Source organism: Dipodomys ordii, unplaced genomic scaffold, assembly GCF_000151885.1.
Source record: "Dipodomys ordii isolate 6190 unplaced genomic scaffold, Dord_2.0 Scaffold116, whole genome shotgun sequence".
Lineage (NCBI taxonomy): Eukaryota > Metazoa > Chordata > Mammalia > Rodentia > Heteromyidae > Dipodomys > Dipodomys ordii.
This window is the reverse complement of record NW_012267332.1, coordinates 4,411,603-4,421,278: the sequence shown is the minus strand read 5'-3', so window position 1 is coordinate 4,421,278 and position 9,676 is coordinate 4,411,603. Positions and strand designations below refer to the sequence as shown.

The following is a 9,676-nucleotide window of genomic DNA, read 5'->3' as shown; positions in this document are numbered from 1 at the left end:
GCATTTCTTCATGTGTCTATTGGCCATCCTTCTTTCTTCTTCAGAGAAGTTTCTAAGTGTTTAGCCCACTTATTTATTGGGCAGTTGTTTCTTTGAGGATTTGTTGTTGGGGAATTTAATTTTCTGAGTTATAAGTATATTTTAGATATGAGACCCTTGTCCATTATATGGCTAGTCAAGTTTTTCTCCCAATCCGTGGGCTTTCTATTGATCTTGCTAACTATGTCCTTTTTGGCCTATAATTTCTTTGTTGTTGTGTCCTTACCTGGTTTAATGTCAGGATAATCTGGCCTCAAAGAATATGTTTAGACAACTTCATTCTGAAAGTTTTTGGAATAAAACTTAAGGAAAATTGATATTGTCATTGTATGTTTGGTAGAATTAAGCAGTGAAGCCATGTGGTTCTGTGTTTTCCTCTAATGGCAAAGCTGTATGTATATGTGTGACTGTGTGTGTGAATTTGTGTGTGTGTGTGTGTGTGTGTGTGTGTGTTGGTCCTGGAGTTTGAGAACTCAAGGCCTAAGTGCTGTCCCTGACCTTCTTTTGCTTGAGGCTATGTTATACCACTTGAGCCACAGTTCCCATTTTTTCCCAACTTTTTGCTTATTGGTAGTTAATTAGAGATAAGAATCTCACAGACTTTCTTGCCAGGACTGGTTTTGAACCATGATTCTCAGATATCACCATCCTGAGTAGCTAAGACTACAGGTGTGGGCCACTAGTGCCTGGCTGATGGCGAGGTTTTCGTTACTGATCAATCTGTTTCTTTTTTTTAATTTTTATTTATTTTTATTGTGAAAATACTGTTCAGAGGGGTTACAATTACATGGGCAAGATAATGAGTACATTTCTTATCAAGCATTGTAGCCTCCTCCTTTGTTTCCCCTTCCTATCCCTTCCCAGCCTTCCCCCAACCCACACCCAATCCTCCCCCCCCACCAAAGTTGTAAAGTTCGTTTTCGACATGACAACTTGTACTTCTCATTGTTGCAGCAGGTCCGCCTGAATCCTTATTTAAATGACTTGTTTTTCCCCTTCCCCTCCACAAATTATACCGACATCAAATACAATCTGTTTCTTTATAATCATCTTTTTTGTTTTGATGTGAGATGGTGCTGGGACTTGAATTCAGGCCTTTTCACTCTGGCTTGGATTTTTTCCCTCATATCCAGTGCTCTGCCATCTGAGCAACACTTCCAGTCCAGCATTTTATTGGTTAATTAGAGATGGACTTTCTTGGACTTTCCTGCTTGAACTGGCTTTGAATCTTGTTCTCAGATTGCAGCCTTCTAAGTAGATAGCCTTTATAGATGCAAGCTACCAGTGCTTCATTTTATTTTTTTAAAGTATATTCATGACCAAGTGCCAGTGGCTCATGCCTAATATCCTAGCTACTCAGGAGGCTGAGATCTGAGGATTGTGGTTCAAAGCCAGCCTGAGAAGTCCTCATGAAACTCTTATTTCTAATTAACCACTGACAAAACCAGGAGTGGTGGTGTGCCTCCAGTGGTAGAGTGTTAGCCTTGAATACAGAGAGGCTCAAGGACAGGGCCCAAGCCTTGTGTTCAAGCCCCACAAATGACACAATTGAATCTTAGTAAGGTATGTGTGTCTATAAATTTTTGTCTTATAACTCTGCCTTTCCTCCTAACAAATGTAGTATTACATAGTACTATGCTGTTGGTGTAGTATTGGTAAACACTTGGCCAAATAGGCTAGTGTTAAGCTGAATCATCTTCTATTTCTCAAGATTATCAGATTTATTAGCATATAATAATTCATAATAACCTATGAGTTTGTACTTCTGTAGTATCAGTTATAATATTTCTCTTCTCATCAATGATTTCATTTATTTTACTCTTCTTCCTTCTTTTTTGTAGTTAATGTTGCTAAAAGTTTGTATATTTTGCCAGGCCCCAGTGGCTCACACCTGCTTGAAGGCAGCCTGGGCAGGAAAATCTCATCTTCAATAAACTATTCAGAAAAAAGACTGAAATGACCCTGTGGCTCAAGTGATGAAGCACTAGCCTTGAGCAGAAGAAGCTCAGGGACAGTACCCAGGCCCAGAGTTCAAGCCCTAGGATTGGCAAAACAAAAAGTGTGTATGTTTTATTTTTTCAAAGAAACTGTTCTTCCTTGGTGCCAGTGGTTCATGCCTGTATCCTAGATAGTCAGGATGCTGAGGTCTGAGGATCATGGTTTGAAGCCAACCCTGGCAGAAAAGTCCATAAGACTATCTCCAATCAACCACCAATAAGCCAGAAGTGGAGTTGTGGCTCAAATGGTATAGCACTAGCCTTGGACACAAAAATTCAGGAACAATGCCCAGACTATGAGTTCAAGCCTCAGGACTGCTTTTTGTTTCACTGATTTTTTATTGTTTATAATCTTCATTTCATTTATTTCTGGGCTGAGTTTATTTTAGTTTTTGTGCTGCTACTGAGGCTTGACCTTCACATGCTAAGTTTGCTTCCTAGGGTGACTACCACTTGAGCCACACCTCCAATCTAGCAATTTGCTGGGTTAATTGGAGAGACTCTTGCAGACTTTTCTGCCTGAGATAGCTTTGAATCATAATTCTCCAGGACTCAGCCTCCTGAATAGCTAGGTTTACACGTGAGTCACTGACGTCTGGTACTACTCTGACCTCATTTTCTTCCTTGTGCTAATTTGGGGTTTGGTTTGTTCTTATGTAAATAGTCCCTTGTGATGCAGTGACAGGTTGTTTATCTGATATCGTTTTACTTTTGTTCAGAAAGACTTAGGACAGTACCCAGAGACAGTAGCCTGTCTCCACAAGCTTGTCTGAGGGACCAGGGAAGGCCCAGATGCCTCATCCAGTGTCTATAGTCAGATACTATAGAATTCTTCTAGACTCTGAGCAGTCACTATAGATGGGCCAGCCCCAGGCTTCTCAGCAACACCTGTTGTCACCAAAGCTACTGAGCTGTTTCAGATCCTGAGCCTACAATCCACCTAGAACAGCATGGCCTATTGAGTGCATGGTAACAAGCCACAGGCCATGCTAACTGGAATAGAAATCTAATAGTCTGACACCATGTGCTTTCTCATGGTACTGGAGGTGTTCTAGAAATTGTCCACAGGCAGATCTGAAGATGGAGAGCTTTTAGTGTCTGTCCAGTGTTTCACCAGTTCCAGAACAAAGTTCCAGGGCAGTCTTGTGCTTGTTACTTTATCCTACCTCCCAAGAAATGGGGTCTTATATCATGTTATGCTGTGTGAGGTTGGTGAATATTGGTGAACATAGACACTTGGCCATCTAGGCTAGTGTTAAGCTGGGTCATGTCTGTGCCTCATAGTCTTAAAGACTTTCATAATCTCAGGGGTGCATGGGATGGTGTTGCAGGTGAAACCTAAGTCTGTCCCACTGAGGCACAGATCTCTTCCTGATGACAGGGAACTTCTGGACACTTCTCTATGAGTACTGGCCTGATGATAACTGGGCTGATGAAGTTGGATGGTGGGTAGTATCACCAAAGCTGATACTAAGCTGAGTCTCACCTAAATTTCTTAGTTGCAAAGGCCTGTAGAATCTTGGAAGTAGGGAAAGTGTTCGGTAGGTCCAATCCAAAGCTAGTAGTGATATAAGGAAAACTCAGGTCTGTCCTGCAGGCACTTCCATCTCTGCCTGATGCTGGAACTGTTGTAAAGATTCATAATGTGAGCCTTTACTTTGGCCTTTATACAGAGCCTGTTTCTACTCAGTCTTGGCTTAACCAAGGCAAGCCTGATGATTAGGTTCTGAGACAAAGCTCTGTGCTGGCTTTTGTGTCCTGCTACCCAGTGGGTATAATCCCATTTGCCATTCTACTACTAATGTTGGAGGAGCGGTCAGAGAAGTCTTTTTGTTACCTGCCTGAAAGTTGTTCCAAAAGCTCAGTCCGTAGGCATTGACTTGATAGGTCACAGGACTTTGCTCAGCACAGAGTTTCCCCATGGCACACCTGAGGCTCAGTTTCAAGACCTGTATTCAATTTTCTCTGGCTCTCCCAAGTGGGAGGATCCTTGCAAAACACTGGGCTGTTTTGAGTGGGAGTAGGAAGCAACACTTCCCTTGCTACTTTCTTCAATGTGTCTTTCTTTTCATTTTGTTATACTAGAAGGAAGTCTGTGGACTCTTGCCTGATCTCCTTCTCCTGATAGCTCTTGCCCTGGTAGTTTGGTATGACTCACTATTCAATTTAATGTCTGTAGGGAGATACTTTAACAGTATCTTACTTACCCTCCATTTTGTTCAATCCCCTCTAAGGTGATTTTTTTATCCCCCCCTTTTTTATTTTTATTTTTGCCAGTTCTGGGGCATGAACTCGGGGCCTGGGCATGGTTCCTGAGCTTCTTTTGCTCAAGGCTAGCACTCTACCACTTGAGCCATAGCACTACTTCCAGCCTTTTCTGTTTGTGTGGTACTGAGGACTGGAACCCAGGACATAATGCATGGTAGGCAAGTACTCTACCACTAAGCCACATTCGCAGCTCAGCTTCTACCCTCTTTTTTAACCTTCTCAAGTTTATCCAAACCTCTGTCAGTAAGTTCAGTCCTTGCAGAGTAAATAATGCAATTTTTGAGAGACTCTTAATGGAATTCCATGTGGAATAGGAGGGAAGTTTAAGTACATTTCATTTAATGATTAAAAAGTCATTTTCATTAAAAAAATTTTTTTCTTTTCATCTGGTTTATCGAAAACATTGCTGCAGTCCTGGAGACTGTTTTACCTTTCCTCCTCCCCTCTCCACACACTTGGAGGAAAGAGCAATTCATGTTCCTTAGACATGTCTAGCCCCTTCTGAGCTTCTCTTTAGAAATGCTTGAACCCTTTCTCCTCCTTCTTGGAAAACAGAACTAAATAGCAAAGATATAAATCAAGAAGTGCTTTTTAGTCTTCTTATTTTAGCTTGCTGGCAAGTCCAAAGTAATGATCAGGAGAAACAATCTTCTGAGGTTGTATTTGTCACTTGACCATTCTACAAGTAACTATTAAATCTTACAACAGAGCACAGCTCAGATGTTATTTCACAGTGTGGAGCAGTCTGTGACATCCAGGCATCAAAGGGTCTCCCCTGACAAATCATCCTTCCTTTCCCAGTGTATGTGTGATATTTCAATGAGTCTGAGTCATTCTATCCAGGCCTACTTTTAAAGTCAATAACGTCAGAAGTCTCCCACAACTACTGCCAGGATTAGTGATTCACTGGAATAATGCACATGTTGTCATACTCAGGCTAAGGTTTGTTACAATGAACAGAGACAAAAATCAGCAAAGGGGATGGTTTTGGGAAGTCTAGAAAAAGCTATCATGAGTTTTTAAGATTCCCCTTTCAGTGGACGCAAGTAGGGTACACTTCTTAAAAGTTGTGGCAGTGCCTGCAAAGTATCATATATCAGGAAGTTCTTAAAGACTGATGTCCACAGTTTGGTTTTTGCCTTCCTAAAAGAGTAGGTGGCAGCTAGTCCTATAGGCACCATCTGCTTAATATGAACTTAATTTACATACTCAGAAGGAAAATGTGTCTAGCATATACCCAACTGTACAATTACTGACACACAGTGAGCCATATTTATCAGTTAAAGGAAGTTCACCAGGGTAGGAAACTATATACTAATCAAGTTCCAGGAAAACAACTAAAGTCCAGCCTTGCAAGCTTCCCTTTAAGTCTAAGGCCTGCTATTTAGCCCTTTTCTTTAGACTATCCTACTGAGATGTGCTGTGTTACCCCTTCATACACATTTTCTCTTGCTGTAACAAGGAATAAATCAAAATTGTTCAACAGTAGACACATTGATTATGGCCCTGGGCTTGGTGGCATTAGCAAACTGTGCTTTTGTCTTCTCAAATAAACGATGAAGATCTCAGAATACCCTGGTCTAGAATAAATCCATTTTATGAGCATATGTAAAATCCATGAAATTCTTATTTCTGATTAACCACTAAAAGTCTAGAAGGGGAGCTGTGGTCCAAGTGGTAGATGTCTTAAAAATGTTTAAAAAATCTCAGAGACAATGTCAAGGTTAAGGTCAAGCCCAAGGACTGACACAAAAAAAGTTCCCACACTGAAGTCAGGTGCCTGTGGCTCATACCTACAATCCAAACAACTTGGGAAGCTGCGATCTAGAAGATAACAGCTTGAAGCCAGAATGAACAGAAAAGTGCAAGAGTCCTTCTCCAGGAAAACACCAAATGGTGGATGATGGTGGTGTAGTAGGAGGGCCTGGAGGTCCCTGGAGGCCCAGGCTTGGAAAGCCATGGCCACTTCTGTGGAGGCTTCAGTAGTGGCCTCCAGAGTCAAGGTCGTGGCCATGGTACAGGCCATGGTCACAGCCATGGGGCTCATGGAGGCAAGGCTGAAGACAAGGAATGGATCCCTGTCACCAAACTGGGCTTCCTGGTTAAGGACATGAAGATCAAGTCTTTGAAGGAGATCATCTTTTCTCCCTGCCCATCAAGGAGTCTAAGATTATTGACTTCTTCCTGGCTGTGTCACTCAAGGATGAGGTGTTGAAGATTATGGCCATGCAGAAGCAGACTTGAGCTGGCCAACGCACCAGGTTCAAGGCATTTATAGCCATTGGTGACTACAATGGCCATGTTAATCTGGGTGTTATGTGCTCCAAGAAGGTTGCCACTGCCATCTGAGGGGCCATCATCTTGGCCAAGCTCTCCATTGTCCCTGTGCGGTGAGACTACTGGGGGAACAAGATTAGCAAGCCTCACACTGTCCTGTGCAAGGTGACAGGCCGCTGCGGTTCTGGGCTGGTGCGCCTCATCCATGTCCCCAGAGATTCTGGGATCATTTCACCTTCTGTCTCCAAGAAGCTGTTGATGATGGCTGGAGGCATTGATCAAGTGGTAGACTGACAGCAGAGTAAATATGAGGCCCAGAGTTCAAGCCCCAATAGTGACATAAAGAAATTGAAAGAAGGAAAAGAGAGAAAAACTTCCTACACTGAAAAAATGAAAAGAAGATATAATGAAAAATGGAAAGAACATCCTAGGATTATAAAACAGCTAAAAATATGTAATATTCGCATAATGAGAGTTTTAGAAAAACAAGAGAAAAGAAAAGAAGAACTACTTGATGAAACATCAGAGAATTTTCCTAACTTAATGACAGACACCAAACCACTGATCCAGAAGCTTGGAGAATCTCAAGCAGAATAAATACCAAAAGGCAAAACCTATGCATATTATGTTCAGAATACATAAAATCAGATGAATTAAGAACCCTGTGTGTTGTATATATGTTTATCTGAATTAGGGGAGGGAAGGGAACAACGAAATGGTGAGACAAAGGATGAACCAATGCCAACAGTGATACTCACAAGACAATATGTTGGAAATGAACTTTACAACTTGAGGGGAGGATTGGGTGGGAGTGAAGGTGGGAGAAAAACGAAGGAGGAGATGACAATATTCAACAAGAAATGTATTCACTGCCTTATATATGTAACTATAACCCCTCCACACATCACCTTGACAATGAAATTAAATTTTTAAAAAGAATCTTGAAAGAAAATTGAGGGGGGAAACCCTAACATACAAAAGAACAAGAATGGGGCTGGGATGTAGCTCAGTGGCAAAGCGCTTGCCTAGCAAGCGCAACGCCCTGGGTTCGATCCCCAGTACCAAAAAAGAAAAGACAAAAAAAATGCAGTCAAAAGAACAAGAATGATAATTAAATATGAGTTGTCTTTTAAAAATTATACAAGGAGAAGTGGCACTGTAGCCCAAGTGATAGAGTGCTAAACTTGAGCTGAAGAGCTGAGGGACAGCACCCAGGCCCAGAGTTCAAGCCCCATGACCGACAAAAAAAAATTATGCAAGAAAGAAGACAGAATTAAATATTAAATTGTTAAATAATGAAATGCACAGAACACCACCAACTTAGAATTTTGTGTCTAACATTATCATTCCTAACATTTTTTATCAAAGGGAAAATGTTTTTAAAGAAAAGCAAAAATTGAGTGAATTGTCATCGTTGTATTTGTCTTGCATGAAAACGTAATGTTTTTCAGAGAGAATGAAAATAATATGGCTCACAAAATTAGATGTATCCTAGTTGGCCTCCTGGTCAGACATTTGGCTTTGCAGTTAATTTTAAGAGTCATTCATTAACCCTGCCCTGTTGGCCAACAGGTGTGGTGTGCTCCACTGCACACCCCTCACCACAGCTTCTGCCAACCATATTGTCTAATAGATTAAGCCACCAGTCATTTCTGCATAAGGTAAAGCACTGTAATATAGATTGTCACCTATGAATTTAATACTTTTGACTTCTTAAAATTTCTTTTTAAAGGGGCAGTATATTTGAGCCTTTCAATGCATGTCTTTTCATAAAATGTTGGTATTTGGCCAACAATTCAAGATTTTTTTTTCTGGGTCTTTATTTAAAAATAAAATTATTAAAGGGCTGGGAAGGTGGCTCAGTGGTAGAGCGCTTGCCTTGCATGCATGAGGCCCTGGGTTCAATTCCTCAGCAACACATAAGCAAAAAGAAAAAAGCCAGAAGTAGTGCTGTGGCTCAAGTGGTAGAGCACTAGCCTTGAGCTGAAGAGCTGAAGGACAGCACCCAGGCCCAGAGTTCAGGCCCCACGACTAGACCCAAAATAAATAAATAAATAAAATAAAATTATTAAAATCTTAAAACTCTAATTAACACATATATGTATAAAAAGACAAAATAAAATTAAGATGTATTTTGATGAGAATAACTATACAAAAACAACAAAAATATTCTTTTATTGAGATAAGGAGAATGTTTTGGATAAGAAAGGATTTTGTATCATATGTTTTTCTTAAAATGACTGACTTGAGCTGGATGCCGATGGCTCATGCCTGCAGTTCTAAATACTCAAGCGGCTGAGATCTGAGGATCACAGTACAAAGCCAGCCTGGACAGGAAAGTCTATAAAACTTTTATCTCCACTAAACTAGCAAAAAGCCCGAATAGAACTGCAGCTCAAGCGGTAGAGCAATAGCCTTGAGCAAAAAAAGCTCAGGAACAGTGCCCAAGCACTGAGTTCAAGCCACAGGATGGACACCAAAAATTAAATAAAATAAACTGACTGTATTGTTCCAGAATAGAGAGAAAGATAAGGCAAAACAAAAGGTTTAAGCAAATCACAAAGGATTGAGCAGTTTGAAAGTGGGTAAATCTTATGACAGAAAGCTTGTGTGTGATTAACGACTATAATTAGAAATATATTTATATTGTTTTATAAGAATTGAACATTAAGGGGGGACCAAGATGGTGACGGGGCAGTAGGGAAGCGCCACAGCTCTCTCCAACCAAAAAGAGAGTTCGAGTTCCAACGCTTAATCTCCCCAAGAGACCGACAACAACAAAAAGACGAACACTCAGAGAAAAACTAGAGGTGAAAAATAATAAAAAAAAGAAAGAGAGGATAAGAAGAATTTCAGAACAGAGAAGAGCGAAGACCCCTCCCCCAACCTTTACTGGCCGCGCGGCAGAGCGCCAAGCCCCAGAGACACAGGGGGCCTCTCACAGATACCAGGTACCAGTTGCAGATACCAGGTACCAGTTCGCAGAACAGCGGATCGCCAGGAACAGAGAAACCTACCAGCCGGGATTCTCCACGAGGATCCCACCCCCACCCCTAACTCTCCACGGGAGCGGAGAGGCTCCATCCCGCCAAAGC

The 9,676-nt window shown here is 41.3% G+C and overlaps 1 pseudogene; it reads left to right on the top strand.

The window, feature by feature from the left end:
* The first annotated feature begins 6,197 nt into the window (after positions 1–6,197).
* LOC105995217 lies at positions 6,198–6,875 on the top strand (annotated as a pseudogene).
* The last annotated feature ends 2,801 nt before the right edge of the window (positions 6,876–9,676 follow it).